This window comes from Salvelinus fontinalis, chromosome 21 (assembly GCF_029448725.1).
Source record: "Salvelinus fontinalis isolate EN_2023a chromosome 21, ASM2944872v1, whole genome shotgun sequence".
Classification (NCBI taxonomy): Eukaryota; Metazoa; Chordata; class Actinopteri; order Salmoniformes; family Salmonidae; genus Salvelinus; species Salvelinus fontinalis.
Genome location: NC_074685.1, coordinates 49,833,384 through 49,838,663, shown reverse-complemented (window position 1 = coordinate 49,838,663; position 5,280 = coordinate 49,833,384). Strand labels below are relative to the sequence as shown.

Here is a 5,280-nt window from a genome sequence, read left to right as displayed (position 1 = left end):
CCCCAACTCTCCCACCTCCCCACCCTGCAACTCCCAAAACCCTGGGAATGGGGTGGGGATAGGGAGTCCCGGCATCCCAGAAATAGCCTGAGACACCCCATCCCCTGATGGCATAAACAGTGCCTCTGACGACTGCATCCCCTCCATTGTGAAAACCGGGAGACCCCCGTACAAAACCTCTTGATCCTCCCTCTCCGTGGTTTCTCCACCCACTCTCCTCTCCTCCCGGGTACCCCAGACCATGGGGTAACTGACTGGGATGTGGGGATCCGGTGACCCAGACATGTCCTGAGACACCCCATCTCCCGCTGGCTTTCCCAGCACTTTTGTCTCCCGCTCTACCTCCATCTGGCTGAGTGGGATGGATGATTCTGTCAAACTGGGGGGAACCACCTCAGTAGCACTCTCTTCCTTCCCGCTCTGGCCCTCTCCCAGCTCAATCAAGGTCCTCTTCTTCTTCCTCCTCCGTATTTCCCCTCTGTCAGAAAGAACCCTTTATTCCTCCCTGGTCTTCTGTTCTGTGGAGGCTACCCTCTTTTGTCCTGGGGTTGCCGGTAAGGGCGGTATGGACACCCATTCCTCGTTCCTTGTTTGCGTGCCCTCGAGCTCGCCCATCATCTCCCCCAAACAGGCCCCTACCCCTTCCTCTATGGACGCTGTGTCAAGGGACGAGCCCATCTCCCCTGTTGCTCCCCCCTCTACTTGTTGCTTGCTTTTCGGTGACTTACCCTCTTCCATCTGTGTCTCCGGGACCACCCCCAGACCCACAGAGGTCCCCTCTCCCACATCAGGCTGACCCCCGACTTGTGGCGCTTGCAAGGACACGGGTGGCTCATCTTTTTCTCCCCTTGAACTCCTCTTTGCTTCCTCATCTCGACTGTGGCCTAGGCCACCTTCCCTTCCCTTCTCCTCCTCCTCCATGCCTTTTCCTCTTTTCATCCTTTCCCCGGCTGCTGCTGCCGCGTACGAGCCTTGCCTCCCCGGGCACTCCCTGTACAGGTGTTGTCTGCTACCACACCCATGGCACTCTTTTGGCGCTGTGCAATCCTTGCCCTCGTGTTCCACCGATTGGCAGAAACTTCTGCGCACTACATGCAGCTGTTACGTGCCCATATTCTCTGCATTTCTTACAGTACGGAGGTTGGCGGGTGTAAAAAAGCATCCCTCTATCCGAACCCAGCGAGAAACTTGCCGGGGGATGGAGGAACCCATCAAAACCTCCCTGATCCGGCCTAAGGAGCACCTGAAATTGGCGTCTGCCGGTCCAAAACCCCAGGGAATCTTTTACGTAGCTTGCCCCTGATGTGACTTCGCAGAAACGACTCAGGCATTCTCTTATTGCGATATCCGCCACATGGGGGTTGTACATATGTACATTAATTACCCTAAAATTCGTTTTCGCCAGGCACGTCACTTGGAACAACAACAGCGGCCTCTCCCCAGCCCCAGCCTTAGCTCGGTCCATCATTGCATCACACATACCTTCAGTGTGGAAAGTCGCGTCGTACGCCTCCTCCATCGCATTTCCCTGGAGACACATCACCTCCTGTACTCGAAGCTTCAGAGCCCCCATCAGCACTGTTCTTGCAAAGGTGTCCCTCGGCATCCGTCCCTCATTCTCCTTCCACGCAAAACGTATCGTGTTTTTGAGTCCAGTCCTAGGGACAGACCCACCTCCACCTTTAGCGTTTGCCATCTCTTCCCGGAGAAAACCTGCAGGTTCCAAAATTTTTCTTATAAAGAAAATAAACCTGCCCTTTACGCCCTCCTACCTTCGACCCTTGACCCAGAGAGCTTTGAGGCACCGCAGTACCGAGCTTGTATCTGAGCCAAAAGGCCGAGAAGCGATAACCCACAAATGGAACCCTGCAGCCGCCGGGCACCCGGGGGTCTCGGCAGACTTTGGCGGTTGGTTTGGCAAAAGGTGGCGGCTCCTCCTCCTCCCCCACCCACCCAACCTTTCCCTGGCGACAGACAGGCGGGTGTTTTTTTTTTTTTTTTTTTTAAGTCGCTAATTCGTCTTTAAGTCACTAGCTCTTTACGCCTAGTGCGACGACTATTTGTTCAAAGCCCGGCAAATACGCCAGTCGTCGGGCTTGAACTCAATTGCACTTAGCGACTACTTGGGAGTGGAAAAATACAGCGCACCGATTCTAAGTCAAACGCATGAGCAAAAAGTCTCTGCGGCGGCGGTGGCGGCGGCGTCATCATCTCTGTCAATTTCTCTTGAAACAAGATATAGCGGCCTCTGCAAGAAGCAAAGCCCTTCCAAAAATACATTGAACTCATGAGTGTTCCTCTCCACGGAAGTCTTTAGTAAAAGGCGAAAGGCTTGTGCGTAATGAAGAGAAACCAGAGTCGTATGGAAGTCAGAGGTCGGTCGGGCCCGTGACACACTGTGCACTCTAGGCCGGTAACTCGCGGGTGGGTGGTCACCCAACCCACTCTGCCAACTTTTCGAGGGCTGTGTGTGGGTAGAAAGTCAGACAGACAGACAGACACTATCCTGGCCAACGTTTTTTTTCAGTCAGTGACCCCGGGCAGTTCCGAGTTGATTGCCCGTGTCTGTGTGTGGGTCAGAGTGACCCCGGCAGCGTTAGCAAGGTGTATGTTGTAACCCTCCTGCCCCTGTGTGGGCGGGGTCATAGTGACGTCAGAGGGGTCAGAGTGACCCCGGCGGCGTTAGCAAGGTGTATGTTGTAACCCTCCCCTCCTACCCCTGTCTGAGCTGGGTCGGAGTGACCCGGGGCCTGTGTTAGGAGTTGTTTCCCTCTGTCTGGGCCGGGTCAAAGTGACCCCGGCAGGGACCAGTTGTCCCCACCAACTCTGTGCACGACCTCGGTGCTATCACGCGGGGAGGCCAGCCGAGCGTCCCGGATGGGACCGAAGGGGCCGAAGGGCCGAAGGAGCAGGCAGGGCCAACCACGCGCCTCGTCCATTCGCGTGCCTCGTCCATTCGCGTGCCTCGTCCCATTCACGTGGCCACCGTAAGCAGGGCGTAGAGAGGCTCACTAATATTGTCAGGAAGAAGAAGAGGACGACGACGAGGAGGAATACGACCCCGCCGAGCGTGAGCCCTCCACCTACGACAGTAAGCAGGGCGTAGAGAGCCTACTAATATTGTCAGGAAGAAGAAGAAGAAGAAGAAGATGAGGACGATGATGAGGACGATGATGAGGACGACGACGACGGCGAGGAGGAATACGACCCCGCCGAGCGTGTTGCCTCCGCCTACGACGCCTCGCAGTCCTAGTTTCAGCGCGGCTCAGGTCCTGGAACAGATTTCCTCCAGCGTCGACCAAGAAGATGAAGAAGACTACTGCGATTCCGAAGAGGAGGACGTTTCGGAAGATGAAGACGGTGAAGAATACAACCCCGAGCGCGACGCGGACGACTACGAAGACGACTCGGCCTCGCGGTCGTGCTCCTCTTCGGAGGAAGAGCCGGAGGGAGAGCCGGAGGAAGAGCCGGAGGGAGACTCGGCCGCTGCCCGAGAGAGAGACAGAGAGCCAGACAGAGAGCGAGCCAGAGACAGAGAGCCAGACAGAGCCAGAGAGCCAGAGCGAGAAAGGGAGACGCTGCTGTCGAAAAACGGCAAAATCAAATGGTCCTCCGCGGCCTATCGCGGCCCGGACCGGCCCCGCGCCATCCGCCCGCCCTGCCCCGCCGTGACTCCGGGCCCCACGGCCTACGCCGCGTCGCGAGCGCTCAACATCGCGTCCGCCTTCCGGCTGTTTGTCACACCGGCGATAGAAAGGATCATCGTGGACATGACCAATCTGCAGGGGGTGAGAAAATACGGCGACGGCTGGCGACCCATGGACTCCACCGACCTGCGCGCCTACGTAGGGCTGCTGATCCTAGCCGGCGTCTACAGGTCCCGAGGCGAGGCCGCGGCCAGCCTGTGGGACGCCGAGAGCGGCAGGACCGTGTTCCGCGCCACCATGCCGCTCAAGGCGTTTCACAAGTACTCAAGGCTGCTGCGATTCGACGACCGCCAGTCTCGCCACCGACAGACTGGCGGCCGTGAGAGAGGTGTGGGACCTGTGGGAGGAGCGGCTGCAGGCCCTCTCCAACCCGGGGCCCGAAGTGACAGTGGACGAACAACTGGTCCCGTTCAGAGTACCGTCTATGCATCTGTGTACGTACACGTAGCGTAGAGAGCACGGGCAGTCAATGTATCTGTGTATGTACGCGTAGCGTAGAGAGCACGGGCACTCTATGTATATGTGCATAGAGAACGGTAGCAGTCAATGTATCTGTGTATGTACGTGTAGCGTAGAGAGCACGGGCAGTAGTAGCAATGGGCAGTAGTAGCAATGGGCAGTAGTAGCAATGGGCAGTAGTAGCAATCGGCAGTAGTAGCAATCGGCAGTAGTAGCAATGGGCAGTAGTAGCAATGGGCAGTGGCACGGGCGGCGGCGGCTGCGTGTAACGTAAACGCAGTGCGCCCCGATGGTGAGCCGGTAACGATGACGCTGCTAATCTCCTGCTAATCTCCTCTCCCTCCCCTCTCCCTCCTCTCTCCCTCGCCGAAAGGACGCTGTCCTTTCCGACAGTACATTCCCAGCAAGCCGGCCAAATACGGCATCAAGTCGTGGGTGGCCTGCGACGCCAAGTCCAGCTACGCTTGGAAGATGCAAGTGTACACCGGCAAGGCGGCCGGCGGAGGCCCCGAGAAGAACCAGGGCGCGCGCGTCGTCCTCGATCTGACCGAGGGACTGCCGGCCGGTCACAACGTCACGTGTGACAATTTCTTCACATCCTACGAACTCGGGCAGCGGCTCCTCGAGAGGAACCTCACCATGGTGGGCACGGTGCGAAAGAAAAAGCCCGAGCTCCCTCCCGCGCTGCTCCAGTCCAAGGGCAGACAGGTCTCGTCCTCCAGGTTCGCCTTCACGCCCACCGCCACTCTAGTGTCCTACCTGGCAAAGAGAAATAAGAACGTGCTGCTTCTGAGCACGCGGCACGCGGAGCCCGACGTTAGCGATCGCCGAGACCGGAAGCCGGCCCTCATCCTAGACTACAACTGCAACAAGGGCGGCGTGGACAACCTAGACAAGGTGGTCGGGACCTACAGCTGCAGACGGATGACCGCCCGCTGGCCCCTGTTCATCTTCCACAACATCCTCGACGTGTCCTCCTACAATGCCTTTGTCATATGGCGAGAGATCAACCCCGACTGGATGCCCGGGAAGCGGAACAAGAGGAGGGTGTTCCTGGAGCCGCTCGGAAAGGCGCTCGTGAAGCTCTTGATCCAAAGAAGGCAGCGTCTCCCCC

The 5,280-nt window shown here is 57.9% G+C and overlaps 1 non-coding gene across 1 annotated transcript; it reads right to left on the bottom strand.

Moving 5' to 3' along the window:
• Positions 1 to 2,244: 2,244 nt before the first annotated feature.
• Positions 2,245 to 2,361, bottom strand: LOC129819234 (U5 spliceosomal RNA). The gene has a single exon (XR_008754066.1). It is a non-coding gene; the product is annotated as a U5 spliceosomal RNA (small nuclear RNA).
• Positions 2,362 to 5,280: the final 2,919 nt, after the last annotated feature.